We start from the raw sequence: 16622 nt of genomic DNA, 5'->3' as shown, positions 1-16622 counted from the left end.
TACTTACACACCTTGCAGTTCATCTACACACATGTAAGCTAAAACCCATTCTGTCAAGTCAGAATTCTGCAAACCTAGTACATATTCAGTGCATGTACATAGAAGCACTTTTTAATGCCACTTAAATGCACTAGATTTTAGACTGAAGATGCAATCTAAATGACTGTGCAGTATGTTCTCCACTTTATTATTAATTAGGAATGAGAACATGATGGCTATAAGAGTATTGGAAGAGCCTGCTTCCATTCTGAATGGAAACCTGAATTGTGTGACCATTGTCAAAAACCTACCACGAAGGGACTCGAACCCTCAATCTTCTGATCCGAAGTCAGACGCCTTATCCATTAGGCCACGCAGTCATGTGTCCTACTGTGTTTATTTGTATACTGTAGGTGCTATGCAAGGAAGGAAAAGATAATATTTATAGTTATTTAGGTTTACATCCCATTGTGTTTTCTTTCAGCTCCTTTCAATTAAAACACTTTTTTGGAATCTATATAATGAGAATGTCACCAGTACGATAAGCTATTAATTTCTTTTTTGAATTTAAACCTCTTTCTTCATGAGATTAAAGCTCAGTGTATGCTTTATATAGCTCGGGATGTTTCCAGAAGTGGAGAGAAACTGTTTTGAAAGTAGTACAAACTGCTCCTTCCTGGATATTCCAATTTACACACACTCAAAGGTTGTATACGTTTCATGAATCCTGACTTACCCTATTTAAGTAGCTGAAAGCCTTTCAGCACCTCTAGAAACAACAGTTACACCAATCCAATTCAAATGAGTTTTTTCCAAAGGAATATCTTCTGCTGGGTCAAAAATGCATCTGACAAAGATAGGTGTTTCAAAAATCGACTTTGTAGTTTCAGAACATCAACATGACTCTGAAGATACAGAAGTAAAATGGTACCATTTCAAAGTTCCTAATACCTTATAAGCTTATGAGAGGAAGCATGTAATAAATATATTTATTTTTCTGGAAAAGTAAGAGTGGACATTGGTTTGCACCTCAGATGGGACTCGAACCCACAATCCCTGGCTTAGGAGGCTAGTGCCTTATCTATTAGGCCACTGAGGCACTAATAGATGACAGCAATCTAGAGGCATTATGTAAATGTATTCAATCGTCCAACACTGGTGTCTGCACACAGGACATTTCTCAGTTCTCTCCATAAGTAAACTTCCCATTTTCATCCTCTTCCATCCTCGACTTTAACACTCTGTTCTGTGCTGTAATGGAGACTCTGTATTTCTAGCAAGTGGAGAGAAATTGGAGGAGAACCATTTTCGAATCAACACTTCTTCTTCCATGGATGCTTTTCTCAATAAACTGGGCTTTGACAGTGGTATCAAGCTGTCCTTGTCTTCAGCAGGACACAGAAACAGGCACCAAGTCTACTAACCAAGTTCAACCACACTCTGCAACTTAATAGACCAGTGCTTTACAAATAAGCCATCTGTGTCATCAGCAAAGGCAGCCAATGTGCCAATCATTTATAATTCTTCTGTAGTACTTTTCTTTCTCGTAGGCAAAATTAGCACTTTAACTGCACAAATAATACAGATTTTACACTTGAAGCACTACATGAACACATACTTACACACCTTGCAGTTCATCTACACACACTTAACTTAAGCTAAACCCCATTCTGTCAAGTCAGAATTCTGCAAACCTAGTACATATTGAGTGCATGTACATAGAAGCACTTTTTAATGCCACTTAAATGCACTAGATTTTAGACTGAAGATGCAATCTAAATGACTGTGCAGTATGTACTCCACTTTATTATTAATTAGGAATGAGAACATGATGGCTATAAGAGTATTGGAAGAGCCTGCTTCCATTCTGAATGGAAACCTGAATTGTGTGGCCATTGTCAAAAACCGACCACAAAGGGACTCGAACCCTCAATCTTCTGATCCGAAGTCAGACGCCTTATCCATTAGGCCACGCGGTCATGTGTCCTGTGTGTTTATTTTTATACTGTAGGTGGTATTCAAGGATGGAAAATATATTATTTATAGTTATTTAGGTTTACATCCCATTGTGTTTTTTTCAGCTCCTTTCAATTAAAGCACTTTTTTTGAATCTATATAATGAGAATGTCACCAGTACGATAATCTTTTGTTTTCTTTTTTGCATTTAAACCTCTTTCTTCATGAGATTAAAGCTCAGTAAATGCTTTACATAGCTCTGGATGTTTCCAGAAGTGGAGAGAAACTGTTTTGAAAGTTGTACTAACTGCTCCTTCCTGGATATTCCAATTTACACACACTCAAAGGTTGTATACATTTCATGAATCCTGACTTGCCCTATTCAAGTAGCTGAAAGCCTTTCACCACCTCTAGAAACAACAGTTACACCAATCCAATTCAAATCATTTTTTCCAAAGGAATATCTTCTGCCGGGTCAAAAATGCATCTGACAAAGATAGGTGTTTAAAAATTTACTTTGTAGTTTCAGAACATCAACATGACTCTGAAGAGTACAGAAGTAAAATGGTACCATTTCAAAGTTCCTCATACCTCATAAGCTTCTGAGAGGAAGCATGTAATAAATATATTTTTCTGGAAAAGGAAGAGTTGACATTGGTTTGCACCTCAGATGGGACTCGAACGCACAATCCCTGGCTTAGGAGGCCAGTGCCTTATCATTAGGCCACTGAGGCACAGATAAATGCCAGTAATCTAGAGGCATTATGTAAATGTATTCAATCGTCCAACACTGGTGTCTGCACGCAGGACATTTCTCAGTTCTCTCCATAAGTAAACTTCCAATTTTCATCCTCTTCCATCCCCGACTTTAACACTCTGTTCTGTGCTATAACGGAGACTCTGTATTTCTAGCAAGTGGAGAGAAAATGGAGGAGAACCATTTTCGAATCAACACTTCTTCTTCCATGGATGCTTTTCTCAATAAACTGGGCTTTGACAGTGGTATCAAGCCGTCCTTGTCTTCAGCAGGACACAGAAACAGGCACCAAGTCTACTAACCAAGTTCAACCACACTCTGCAACTTAATAGACCAGTGCTTTACAAATAAGCCATCTGTGTCATCAGCAAAGGCAGCCAATGTGCCAATCCTTTATAATTCTTCTGTAGTACTTTTCTTTCTCGTAGGCAAAATGAGCATTTTAACTGCACAAATCATACAGATTTTACACTTGAAGCACTACATGAACACATACTTACACACCTTGCAGTTCATCTACACACACTTAAGCTAAAATCCATTCTCTCAAGTCAGAATTCTGCAAACCTAGTACATATTCAGTGCATCTACATAGAAGCACTTTTTAATGCCACTTAAATGCACTAGATTTTAGACTGAAGATGCAATCTAAATGACTGTGCAGTATGTACTCCACTTTATTATTAATTAGGAATGAGAACATGATGGCTATAAGAGTATTGGAAGAGCTTGCTTCCATTCTGAATGGAAAGCTGAATTGTGTGGCCATTGTCAAAAAGCGACCATGAAGGGACTCAAACCCTCAATCTTCTGATCCGAAGTCAGACGCCTTATTCATTAGGCCACGCGGTCATGTGTCCTGCTGTGTTTATTTTTATACTGTAGGTGGTATGCAAGGATGGAAAATATATTATTTATAGTTATTTAGGTTTACATCCCATTGTGTTTTTTTCAGCTCCTTTCAATTAAAGCACTTTTTTGGAATCTATATAATGAGAATGTCACCAGTACGATAATCTTTTTTTTTCTTTTTTGCATTTAAACCTCTTTCTTCATGAGATTAAAGCTCAGTAAATGCTTTACATAGCTCTGGATGTTTCCAGAAGTGGAGAGAAACTGTTTTGAAAGTTGTACAAACTGCTCCTTCCTGGATATTCCAATTTACACACACTCAAAGGTTGTATACTTTTCATTAATCCTGACTTTCCCTATTCAAGTAGCTGAAAGCCTTTCACCATCTCTAGAAACAACAGTTACACCAATCCAATTCAAATCATTTTTTCCAAAGGAATATCTTCTGCCGGGTCAAAAATGCATCTGACAAAGATAGGTGTTTAAAAATCTACTTTGTAGTTTCAGAACATCAACATGACTCTGAAGAGTACAGAAGTAAAATGGTACCATTTCAAAGTTCCTAATACCTCATAAGCTTCTGAGAGGAAGCATGTAATAAATATATTTATTTTTCTGGAAAAGGAAGAGTGGACATTGGTTTGCACTTCAGATGGGACTCGAATGCACAATCCCTGGCTTGGGAGGCCAGTGCCTTATCCATTAGGCCACTGAGGCACAGATAAATGCCAGTAATCTAGAGGCATTATTTAAATGTATTCAATCGTCCAACACTGGTGTCTGCACACAGGACATTTCTCAGTTCTCTCCATAAGTAAACTTCCAATTTTCATCCTCTTCCATCCCCGACTTTAACACTCTGTTCTGTGCTATAACGGAGACTCTGTATTTCTAGCAAGTGGAGAGAAAATGGAGGAGAACCATTTTCGAATCAACACTTCTTCTTCCATGGATGCTTTTCTCAATAAACTGGGCTTTGACAGTGGTATCAAGCCGTCCTTGTCTTCAGCAGGACACAGAAACAGGCACCAAGTCTACTAACCAAGTTCAACCACACTCTGCAACTTAATAGACCAGTGCTTTACAAATAAGCCATCTGTGTCATCAGCAAAGGCAGCCAATGTGCCAATCCTTTATAATTCTTCTGTAGTACTTTTCTTTCTCGTAGGCAAAATGAGCATTTTAACTGCACAAATCATACAGATTTTACACTTGAAGCACTACATGAACACATACTTACACACCTTGCAGTTCATCTACACACACTTAAGCTAAAATCCATTCTCTCAAGTCAGAATTCTGCAAACCTAGTACATATTCAGTGCATCTACATAGAAGCACTTTTTAATGCCACTTAAATGCACTAGATTTTAGACTGAAGATGCAATCTAAATGACTGTGCAGTATGTACTCCACTTTATTATTAATTAGGAATGAGAACATGATGGCTATAAGAGTATTGGAAGAGCTTGCTTCCATTCTGAATGGAAAGCTGAATTGTGTGGCCATTGTCAAAAAGCGACCATGAAGGGACTCAAACCCTCAATCTTCTGATCCGAAGTCAGACGCCTTATTCATTAGGCCACGCGGTCATGTGTCCTGCTGTGTTTATTTTTATACTGTAGGTGGTATGCAAGGATGGAAAATATATTATTTATAGTTATTTAGGTTTACATCCCATTGTGTTTTTTTCAGCTCCTTTCAATTAAAGCACTTTTTTGGAATCTATATAATGAGAATGTCACCAGTACGATAATCTTTTGTTTTCTTTTTTGCATTTAAACCTCTTTCTTCATGAGATTAAAGCTCAGTAAATGCTTTACATAGCTCTGGATGTTTCCAGAAGTGGAGAGAAACTGTTTTGAAAGTTGTACAAACTGCTCCTTCCTGGATATTCCAATTTACACACACTCAAAGGTTGTATACTTTTCATTAATCCTGACTTTCCCTATTCAAGTAGCTGAAAGCCTTTCACCATCTCTAGAAACAACAGTTACACCAATCCAATTCAAATCATTTTTTCCAAAGGAATATCTTCTGCCGGGTCAAAAATGCATCTGACAAAGATAGGTGTTTAAAAATCTACTTTGTAGTTTCAGAACATCAACATGACTCTGAAGAGTACAGAAGTAAAATGGTACCATTTCAAAGTTCCTAATACCTCATAAGCTTCTGAGAGGAAGCATGTAATAAATATATTTATTTTTCTGGAAAAGGAAGAGTGGACATTGGTTTGCACTTCAGATGGGACTCGAATGCACAATCCCTGGCTTGGGAGGCCAGTGCCTTATCCATTAGGCCACTGAGGCACAGATAAATGCCAGTAATCTAGAGGCATTATTTAAATGTATTCAATCGTCCAACACTGGTGTCTGCACACAGGACATTTCTCAATTCTCTCCATAAGTAAACTTCCAATTTTCATCCTCTTCCATCCCCGACTTTAACACTCTGTTCTGTGCTATAATGGAGACTCTGTATTTCTAGCAAGTGGAGAGATATTGGAGGAGAACCATTTTCGAATCAACACTTCTTCTTCCATGGATGCTTTTCTCAATAAACTGGGCTTTGACAGTGGTATCAAGCCGTCCTTGTCTTCAGCAGGACACGGAAACAGGCACCAAGTCTACTAACCAAGTTCAACCACACTCTGCAACCTAATAGACCAGTGCTTTACAAATAAGCCATCTGTGTCATCAGCAAAGGCAGCCAATGTGCCAATCCTTTATAATTCTTCTGTAGTACTTTTCTTTCTCGTAGGCAAAATGAGCACTTTAACTGCACAAATCATACAGATTTTACACTTGAAGCACTACATGAACACATACTTACACACCTTGCAGTTCATCTACACACACTTAAGCTAAAACCCATTCTGTCAAGTCAGAATTCTGCAAACCTAGTACATATTCAGTGCATGTACATAGAAGCACTTTTTAATGCCACTTAAATGCACTAGATTTTAGACTGAAGATACAATCTAAATGACTGTGCAGTATGTACTCCACTTTATTATTAATTAGGAATGAGAACATGATGGCTATAAGAGTATTGGAAGAGCCTGCTTCCATTCTGAATGGAAACCTGAATTGTGTGGCCATTGTCAAAAACCAACCATGAAGGGACTCGAACCCTCAATCTTCTGATCCAAAGTCAGACGCCTTATCCATTAGGCCACGCGGTCATGTTTCCTGTGTGTTTATTTTTATACTGTAGGTGGTATGCAAGGATGGAAAATATATTATTTATAGTTATTTAGGTTTACATCCCATTGTGTTTTTTTCAGCTCCTTTCAATTAAAGCACTTTTTTGGAATCTATATAATGAAAATGTCACCAGTACGATAATCTTTTGTTTTCTTTTTTGCATTTAAACCTCTTTCTTTTATTTATTTATTTATTTATTTGCTGGTTTTTATAGCGCTTGAATCGACTCCAGATGGAGTATCTCTGCCGGCTAAACAGAAGATGTGAATTGGAGCAGATGCTAGATCTCATTTTTAAATAAAACAGTTTTCAGTTGCCTTCTGAATTTTAAGTGCTCAGTACACTGTCTTAAGGACAGAGGAAGTCTGTTCCATAATGTGGGTCCTGCAATTGACAACGCTTTATTCCCATGTCTCGCTTTCTTGGCACGGGGCACCACTAGGAGCAGATTATTGCTTGATCTTAGTGTTCGAGATGGCATGTAGGGAATACATTTGTTTCCAAGGTATGCAGGCCCTTGTCCATGAATACATTTGTGGATCAGGCAAGCTATCTTGAATTTTGTTCTTTGCCGGATCGAGAGCCAATGTAATTGCTCAAGGAGGGGTTTGGATGGAGTTCTTGGCAGGGGCATTCAGAACTAGGCGGGCTGCTGTATTTTGAATGACCTGGAGCTTAGCCAACACGCCTTCATTGGCAGAAAGCAGCAGGCCATTACAGTAGTCAATCCGACTTAGCACGAGTGCCTGGACTAGCGTCCTCCTAAAGGAATCCGGCAGTAGGGGGAAGACCTTACGCAGCAGGCTGATGGTATGGAAGCAAGAACCCGAGATGAAGTTGGAATGCTGTTTTAGAGATAGTTCTTGGTCCAAACGGACCCCCAGGTTTTTCACTATCTGCTTGGGTTCTGGGGCTGCTCCTAAATCCTGTGGCCACCAATCCGGGGCCCATAGCATCCTGGCTTCTCCAAACAGCATGACTTCCGTCTTACTGACGTTGCACTGAAGGCAGTTGGAGGACATCCAGTGCGCCACTGCCTTCATGCCTGATGAAAAGGAGTTTCTTACTTCAGCGGAGAGGGTTTTAAAGGGGAAGAGGAGCTGGGTGTCATCAGCGTAGGATACTGGGATAAACCCGTACCTACGCATCACTCTAGCCAGGGGTGCCACATAAATGTTGAAGAGGGTCGGGCTTAGACACGAACCCTGGGGCACCCCTTTTGATATCTCCATCTCCGCTGAATGATATGCACCCATGGTGACAGTCTGGGTGCGATCGGATAAAAAACTCCTTAGCCAGGCAAGGGCTTTGTTCTTAATGCCAGCGTTCGACAACCGCTCAGTCAAGATGGAATGTGACACGGTGTCGAACGCTGCAGACAGATCTAAAAGAACCAAGATTACCGAGATGCCCTTGTCCTGGTACATGTGCAGGTCATCAGTGACTGACAGAAGGGTGGATTCAGTGCTATGTTTGGGTCTGAAACCTGACTGAGAGTAGTCCAGAGCCCCAGCAAGTTCGATATAGCTGGAGAGATGGTGGTTGGCATGCTTCTCAGTCAGTTTCCCTAGGAAAGGTAGTAAGGAGATGGGCCTCAGATTAGCCAATTCGGTCCACGGAGTCGCAGTGTTTTTCCTGATTGGTCTAACAATGGCTCGTTTCCATTCTCTAGGGACATTGCCTGTGCTCAGAGAGAGATTTACCATGTCTCCAATCATGTGGCAGAGTTGGTCCGCTAAGGCGGGCATTATCCTCGCTGGGATAGTATCGTCTGGGCTACCACTTTTGATCTGTGAGATCAAAGAGAGGATGTTCTCAGACGAAATAGGAGGGAAAGTATCAAGAGAGTAAGTACTCTGCTTCAGGTCGGCGTCTGTTTGGAGAGGCGCTGTATCTGTAGTGATGGTCTTGCTGGCACAAATTATTTTCTCATAGATTTTGTCTATTTTTTCTGTAAAAAATTGAGATATTTCATTGCACAACTGCTGTGATGCTACCTCAGATGTTTCACATGCTATGGGTTTGACAAAAGTTTGAAGGATTTGATAGAGGACCCTGGGTGAGTTCCCTGCAGCTGTGATTTGTGCCGTAATATGGGTTTTTCGTGCTACCCGGATGGCTTTGTGGTAGATGGATAGTGAATCCCAATATTTGTTCTTGTCCTCTACCAGATGAGAAGTTCTCCACTTCTTCTCCAGCTTTCTGGCGGTTAGCTTTAACGTCCTTAGATGGTCCGAGAACCAGACTTCCTGTTTTTTAGCAGGTCGGGGTTTAAATTGCTTCATGGGGGCAATTTTATCTATCGCATCCCTAGTTGCCCGTTCAAATTTTCCAAGTGCAGTATCCGCATTGTCAGTGGGGAGGATAGCAGAGGGCTTGAATTTTTCCTTAAAGGAGTCAGCAGTAACTTTGTGCCATTGTCTGCGTACACTAGGTAGGGAGATAGTGCTTGCAGGGGTAGGGTTAGAATGTGGGGTGTAGAATTCCATTAAGAAGTGATCAGTCCAGTTAACCTGAACTCCAGGTAGACATGAAACTGACAGAAAATTAGATAAAATCAGGTCAAGAGTGTGTCCAGCCTGATGGGTGGGCCCAGAGTTTCGTTTTATCAGTCCTAGTAAGGATAAATCTGTCAGTAGGGTCTGTGCCTCATTACAATCCAGCCTTTCGCTGTGTATATTAAAATCCCCTACTAGTATGAAGTTGCTGTCATTATTTATATGAGGGGCCAGTAGCTCAATCAGTCTGTTGGAGAAGTTTGTGCAGGGCCCCGGAGGACGGTATACTAGGGCACCTTTTTGACTTTCTTTGGGGTACCATACGATTTTAAAAATTAGTAGTTCAATTTCAGGGGTACTCAGCTCATCTAAAATCGTGATGCTAATTTCTTGTTTGTGTACAATGGCTATCCCACCACCAATTTTTATTGGCCGGCCCAGTCTGACTATCTTGTAGCCGACAGGAATTCCTAGGGTTATAGCAGGGTTGGAGTGTGGTTTTAACCATGTTTCTGTAAGATAGCACACGTCGGGCTGTTTTGAGGAAATTAGGTCCCATACTTCGGCAGTATGTTTGGAAAGTGACCTAATATTGCAAAGTATGTTTTTCCTCCCTGAGGGAGTCTGGGTAGAATCATTCTCAATATTGCTAGGCGATTTGCATGGTTGGTAATGTTTCGCCCCAATATTATCTCTTATTAGAGTACTGAACTTCATGAGATTAAAGCTCAGTAAATGCTTTACATAGCCCTGGATGTTCCAGAAGTGGAGAGAAACTGTTTTGAAAGTTGTACAAACTGCTCCTTCCTGGATATTCCAATTTACACACACTCAAAGGTTGTATACATTTCATGAATCCTGACTTGCCCTATTCAAGTAGCTGAAAGCCTTTCACCACCTCTAGAAACAACAGTTACACCAATCCAATTCAAATCATTTTTTCCAAAGGAATATCTTCTGCCGGGTCAAAAATGCATCTGACAAAGATAGGTGTTTAAAAATCTACTTTGTAGTTTCAGAACATCAACATGACTCTGAAGAGTACAGAAGTAAAATGGTACCATTTCAAAGTTCCTAATACCTCATAAGCTTCTGAGAGGAAGCATGTAATAAATATATTTATTTTTCTGGAAAAGGTAGAGTGGAAATTGGTTTGCACCTCAGATGGGACTCGAACCCACAATCCCTGGCTTAGGAGGCCAGTGCCTTATCCATTAGGCCTCTGAGGCACAGATAAATGCCAGTAATCTAGAGGCATTATTTAAATGTATTCAATCGTCCAACACTGGTGTCTGCACACAGGACATTTCTCAGTTCTCTCCATAAGTAAACTTCCAATTTTCATCCTCTTCCATCCCCGACTTTAACACTCTGTTCTGTGCTATAATGGAGACTCTGTATTTCTGGCAAGTGGAGAGATATTGGAGGAGAACCATTTTCGAATCAACACTTCTTCTTCCATGGATGCTTTTCTCAATAAACTGGGCTTTGACAGTGGGTTCAAGCCGTCCTTGTCTTCAGCAGGACACAGAAACAGGCACCAAGTCTACTAACCAAGTTCAACCACACTCTGCAACTTAATAGACCAGTGCTTTACAAATAAGCCATCTGTGTCATCAGCAAAGGCAGCCAATGTGCCAATCATTTATAATTCTTCTGTAGTACTTTTCTTTCTCGTAGGCAAAATGAGCACTTTAACTGCACAAATAATACAGATTTTACACTTGAAGCACTACATGAACACATACTTACACACCTTGCAGTTCATCTACACACACTTAAGCTAAAACCCATTCTGTCAAGTCAGAATTCTGCAAACCTAGTACATATTCAGTGCATGTACATAGAAGCACTTTTTAATGCCACTTAAATGCACTAGATTTTAGACTGAAGATGCAATCTAAATGACTGTGCAGTATGTACTCCACTTTATTATTAATTAGGAATGAGAACATGATGGCTATAAGAGTATTGGAAGAGCCTGCTTCCATTCTGAATGGAAACCTGAATTGTGTGACCATTGTCAAAAACCGACCACGAAGGGACTCGAACCCTCAATTTTCTGATCCGAAGTCAGACGCCTTATCCATTAGGCCATGCGGTCATGTGTCCTACTGTGTTTATTTTTATACTGTAGGTGCTATGCAAGGATGGAAAAGATAATATTTATAGTTATTTAGGTTTACATCCCATTGTGTTTTCTTTCAGCTCCTTTCAATTAAAACACTTTTTTGGAATCTATATAATGAGAATGTCACCAGTACGATAAGCTATTGTTTTCATTTTTGCATTTAAACCTCTTTCTTCATGAGATTAAAGCTCAGTGTATGCTTTATATAGCTCGGGATGTTTCCAGAAGTGGAGAGAAACTGTTTTGAAAGCAGTACAAACTGCTCCTTCCTGGATATTCCAATTTACACACACTCAAAGGTTGTATACGTTTCATGAATCCTGACTTACCCTATTTAAGTAGCTGAAAGCCTTTCACCACCTCTAGAAACAACAGTTACACCAATCCAATTCAAATGATTTTTTCCAAAGGAATATCTTCTGCCGGGTCAAAAATTGCATCTGACAAAGATAGGTGTTTAAAAATCTACTTTGTAGTTTCAGAACATCAACATGACTCTGAAGAGTACAGAAGTAAAATGGTACCATTTCAAAGTTCCTAATACCTCATAAGCTTCTGAGAGGAAGCATGTAATAAATATATTTATTTTCTGGAAAAGGAAGAGTGGACATTGGTTTGCACCTCAGATGGGACTCGAACCCACACTCCCTGGCTTAGGAGGCCAGTGCCTTATCCATTAGGCCACTGAGGCACAGATAGATGCCAGTAATCTAGAGGCATTATTTAAATGTATTCAATCATCCAACACTGGTGTCTGCACACAGGACATTTCTCAGTTCTCTCCATAAGTAAACTTCCAATTTTCATCCTCTTCCATCCCCGACTTTAACACTCTGTTCTGTGCTATAATGGAGACTCTGTATTTCTAGCAAGTGGAGAGATATTGGAGGAGAACCATTTTCGAATCAACACTTCTTCTTCCATGGATGCTTTTCTCAATAAACTGGGCTTTGACAGTGGTATCAAGCCGTCCTTGTCTTCAGCAGGACACAGAAACAGGCACCAAGTCTACTAACCAAGTTCAACCACACTCTGCAACTTAATAGACCAGTGCTTTACAAATAGGCCATCTGTGTCATCAGCAAAGGCAGCCAATGTGCCAATCCTTTATAATTCTTATGTAGTACTTTTCTTTCTCGTAGGCAAAATGAGCATTTTAACTGCACAAATCATACAGATTTTACACTTGAAGCACTACATGAACACATACTTACACACCTTGCAGTTCATCTACACACACTTAAGCTAAAATCCATTCTCTCAAGTCAGAATTCTGCAAACCTAGTACATATTCAGTACATGTACATAGAAGCACTTTTTAATGCCACTTAAATGCACTAGATTTTAGACTGAAGATGCAATCTAAATGACTGTGCAGTATGTACTCCACTTTATTACTAATTAGGAATGAGAACATGATGGCTATAAGAGTATTGGAAGAGCTTGCTTCCATTCTGAATGGAAACCTGAATTGTGTGGCCATTGTCAAAAAGCGACCACGAAGGGACTCGAACCCTCAATCTTCTGATCCGAAGTCAGACGCCTTATCCATTAGGCCACGCGGTCATGTGTCCTGCTGTGTTTATTTTTATACTGTAGGTGGTATGCAAGGATGGAAAAGATAATATTTATAGTTATTTAGGTTTACATCCCATTGTGTTTTCTTTCAGCTCCTTTCAATTAAAACACTTTTTTGGAATCTATATAATGAGAATGTCACCAGTACGATAAGCTATTGTTTTCTTTTTTGCATTTAAACCTCTTTCTTCATGAGATTAAAGCTCAGTAAATGCTTTATATAGCTCGGGATGTTTCCAGAAGTGGAGAGAAACTGTTTTGAAAGTAGTACAAACTGCTCCTTCCTGGATATTACAATTTACACACACTCAAAGGTTGTATACGTTTCATGAATCCTGACTTACCCTATTTAAGTAGCTGAAAGCCTTTCACCACCTCTAGAAACAACAGTTACACCAATCCAATTCAAATGATTTTTTCCAAAGGAATATCTTTTGCCGGGTCAAAAATGCATCTGACAAAGATAGGTGTTTCAAAAATCGACTTTGTAGTTTCAGAACATCAACATGACTCTGAAGATACAGAAGTAAAATGGTACCATGTCAAAGTTCCTAATACCTTATAAGCTTCTGAGAGGAAGCATGTAATAAATATATTTATTTTTCTGGAAAAGGAAGAGTGGACATTGGTTTGCACCTCAGATGGGACTCGAACGCACAATCCCTGGCTTAGGAGGCCAGTGCCTTATCCATTAGGCCACTGAGGAAAAGATAAATTCCAGTAATCTAGAGGCATTATTTAAATGTATTCAATCGTCCAACACTGGTGTCTGCACACAGGACATTTCTCAGTTCTCTCCATAAGTAAACTTCCAATTTTCATCCTCTTCCATCCCCGACTTTAACACTCTGTTCTGTGCTATAATGGAGACTCTGTATTTCTAGCAAGTGGAGAGATATTGGAGGAGAACCATTTTCGAATCAACACTTCTTCTTCCATGGATGCTTTTCTCAATAAACTGGGCTTTGACAGTGGTATCAAGCCGTCCTTGTCTTCAGCAGGACACAAAAACAGGCACCAAGTCTACTAACCAAGTTCAACCACACTCTGCAACTTAATAGACCAGTGCTTTACAAATAAGCCATCTGTGTCATCAGCAAAGGCAGCCAATGTGCCAATCCTTTATAATTCTTCTGTAGTACTTTTCTTTCTCGTAGGCAAAATGAGCACTTTAACTGCACAAATCATACAGATTTTACACTTGAAGCACTACATGAACACATACTTACACACCTTGCAGTTCATCTACACACACTTAAGCTAAAACCCATTCTGTCAAGTCAGAATTCTGCAAACCTAGTACATATTCAGTGCATGTACATAGAAGCACTTTTTAATGCCACTTAAATGCACTCGATTTTATACTGAAGATGCAATCTAAATGACTGTGCAGTATGTACTCCACTTTATTATTAATTAGGAATGAGAACATGATGGCTATAAGAGTATTGAAAGAGCCTGCTTCCATTCTGAATGGAAACCTGAATTGTGTGACCATTGTCAAAAACCGACCACGAAGGGACTCGAACCCTCAATTTTCTGATCCGAAGTCAGACGCCTTATCCATTCGGCTACGCGGTCATGTGTCCTGCGGTGTTTATTTTTATACTGTAGGTGCTATGCAAGGATGGAAAAGATAATATTTATAGTTATTTAGGTTTACATCCCATTGTGTTTTCTTTCAGCTCCTTTCAATTAAAACACTTTTTTGGAATCTATATAATGAGAATGTCACCAGTACGATAAGCTATTGTTTTCTTTTTTGCATTTAAACCTCTTTCTTCATAAGATTAAAGCTCAGTGTATGCTTTATATAGCTCGGGATGTTTCCAGAAGTGGAGAGAAACTGTTTTGAAAGTAGTACAAACTGCTCCTTCCTGGATATTCCAATTTACACACACTCAAATGTTGTATACGTTTCATGAATCCTGACTTACCCTATTTAAGTAGCTGAAAGCCTTTCACCACCTCTAGAAACAACAGTTACACCAATCCAATTCAAATGATTTTTTCCAAAGGAATATCTTCTGCCGGGTCAAAAATGCATCTGACAAAGATAGGTGTTTCAAAGATCGACTTTGTAGTTTCAGAACATCAACATGACTCTGAAGAGTACAGAAGTAAAATGGTACCATTTCAAAGTTCCTAATACCTTATAAGCTTCTGAGAGGAAGCATGTAATAAATATATTTATTTCTTGGAAAAGTAAGAGTGGACATAGGTTTGCACCTCAGATGGGACTCGAACCCACAATCCCTGGCTTAGGAGGCCAGTGCCTTATCCATTAGGCCACTGAGGCACAGATAGATGACAGCAATCTAGAGGCATTATGTAAATGTATTCAATCGTCCAACACTGGTGTCTGCACACAGGACATTTCTCAGTTCTCTCCATAAGTAAACTTCCAATTTTCATCCTCTTCCATCCCCGACTTTAACACTCTGTTCTGTGCTATAACGGAGACTCTGTATTTCTAGCAAGTGGAGAGAAAATGGAGGAGAACCATTTTCGAATCAACACTTCTTCTTCCATGGATGCTTTTCTCAATAAACTGGGCTTTGACAGTGGTATCAAGCCGTCCTTGTCTTCAGCAGGACACAGAAACAGGCACCAAGTCTACTAACCAAGTTCAACCACACTCTGCAACTTAATAGACCAGTGCTTTACAAATAAGCCATCTGTGTCATCAGCAAAGGCAGCCAATGTGCCAATCCTTTATAATTCTTCTGTAGTACTTTTCTTTCTCGTAGGCAAAATGAGCATTTTAACTGCACAAATCATACAGATTTTACACTTGAAGCACTACATGAACACATACTTACACACCTTGCAGTTCATCTACACACACTTAAGCTAAAATCCATTCTCTCAAGTCAGAATTCTGCAAACCTAGTACATATTCAGTGCATGTACATAGAAGCACTTTTTAATGCCACTTAAATGCACTAGATTTTAGACTGAAGATGCAATCTAAATGACTGTGCAGTATGTACTCCACTTTATTATTAATTAGGAATGAGAACATGATGGCTATAAGAGTATTGGAAGAGCTTGCTTCCATTCTGAATGGAAACCTGAATTGTGTGGCCATTGTCAAAAAGAGACCACGAAGGGACTCAAACCCTCAATCTTCTGATCCGAAGTCAGACGCCTTATTCATTAGGCCACGCGGTGATGTGTCCTGCTATGTTTATTTTTATACTGTAGGTGGTATGCAAGGATGGAAAATATATTATTTATAGTTATTTAGGTTTACATCCCATTGTGTTTTTTTCAGCTCCTTTCAATTAAAGCACTTTTTTGGAATCTATATAATGAGAATGTCACCAGTACGATAATCTTTTGTTTTCTTTTTTGCATTTAAACCTCTTTCTTCATGAGATTAAAGCTCAGTAAATGCTTTACATAGCTCTGGATGTTCCAGAAGTGAAGAGAAACTGTTTTGAAAGTTGTACAAACTGCTCCTTCCTGGATATTCCAATTTTCACACACTCAAAGGTTGTATACATTTCATGAATCCTGACTTGCCCTATTCAAGTAGCTGAAAGCCTTTCACCACCTCTAGAAACAACAGTTACACCAATCCAATTCAAATCATTTTTTCCAAAGGAATATCTTCTGCCGGGTCAAACATGCATCTGACAAAGATAGGTGTTTAAAAATCT

The 16622-nt window shown here is 39.5% G+C and overlaps 9 non-coding genes across 9 annotated transcripts; all 9 read right to left on the bottom strand.

Annotated features, from left to right (window-relative positions):
• Positions 1 to 286: 286 nt before the first annotated feature.
• TRNAR-UCG (transfer RNA arginine (anticodon UCG)) lies at positions 287 to 359 on the bottom strand. The gene has a single exon. It is a non-coding gene; the product is annotated as a tRNA-Arg (tRNA).
• Positions 360 to 1885: 1526 nt separating this feature from the next.
• On the bottom strand, positions 1886 to 1958 carry TRNAR-UCG (transfer RNA arginine (anticodon UCG)). Its single transcript has one exon. It is a non-coding gene; the product is annotated as a tRNA-Arg (tRNA).
• Positions 1959 to 6655: 4697 nt separating this feature from the next.
• On the bottom strand, positions 6656 to 6728 carry TRNAQ-UUG (transfer RNA glutamine (anticodon UUG)). The gene has a single exon. It is a non-coding gene; the product is annotated as a tRNA-Gln (tRNA).
• A 3676-nt stretch (positions 6729 to 10404) lies between these two features.
• On the bottom strand, positions 10405 to 10477 carry TRNAR-CCU (transfer RNA arginine (anticodon CCU)). Its single transcript has one exon. It is a non-coding gene; the product is annotated as a tRNA-Arg (tRNA).
• Positions 10478 to 11279: 802 nt separating this feature from the next.
• On the bottom strand, positions 11280 to 11352 carry TRNAR-UCG (transfer RNA arginine (anticodon UCG)). The gene has a single exon. It is a non-coding gene; the product is annotated as a tRNA-Arg (tRNA).
• Positions 11353 to 11997: 645 nt separating this feature from the next.
• Positions 11998 to 12070, bottom strand: TRNAR-CCU (transfer RNA arginine (anticodon CCU)). Its single transcript has one exon. It is a non-coding gene; the product is annotated as a tRNA-Arg (tRNA).
• Positions 12071 to 12872: 802 nt separating this feature from the next.
• On the bottom strand, positions 12873 to 12945 carry TRNAR-UCG (transfer RNA arginine (anticodon UCG)). Its single transcript has one exon. It is a non-coding gene; the product is annotated as a tRNA-Arg (tRNA).
• Positions 12946 to 14465: 1520 nt separating this feature from the next.
• TRNAR-UCG (transfer RNA arginine (anticodon UCG)) lies at positions 14466 to 14538 on the bottom strand. Its single transcript has one exon. It is a non-coding gene; the product is annotated as a tRNA-Arg (tRNA).
• A 645-nt stretch (positions 14539 to 15183) lies between these two features.
• On the bottom strand, positions 15184 to 15256 carry TRNAR-CCU (transfer RNA arginine (anticodon CCU)). The gene has a single exon. It is a non-coding gene; the product is annotated as a tRNA-Arg (tRNA).
• Positions 15257 to 16622: the final 1366 nt, after the last annotated feature.

This window comes from Lissotriton helveticus, chromosome 5_1, assembly GCF_964261635.1.
Source record: "Lissotriton helveticus chromosome 5_1, aLisHel1.1, whole genome shotgun sequence".
NCBI lineage: Eukaryota > Metazoa > Chordata > Amphibia > Caudata > Salamandridae > Lissotriton > Lissotriton helveticus.
The sequence above is the reverse complement of the archived record's forward strand: the minus strand, read 5'-3'. Positions and strand labels throughout refer to the sequence as shown.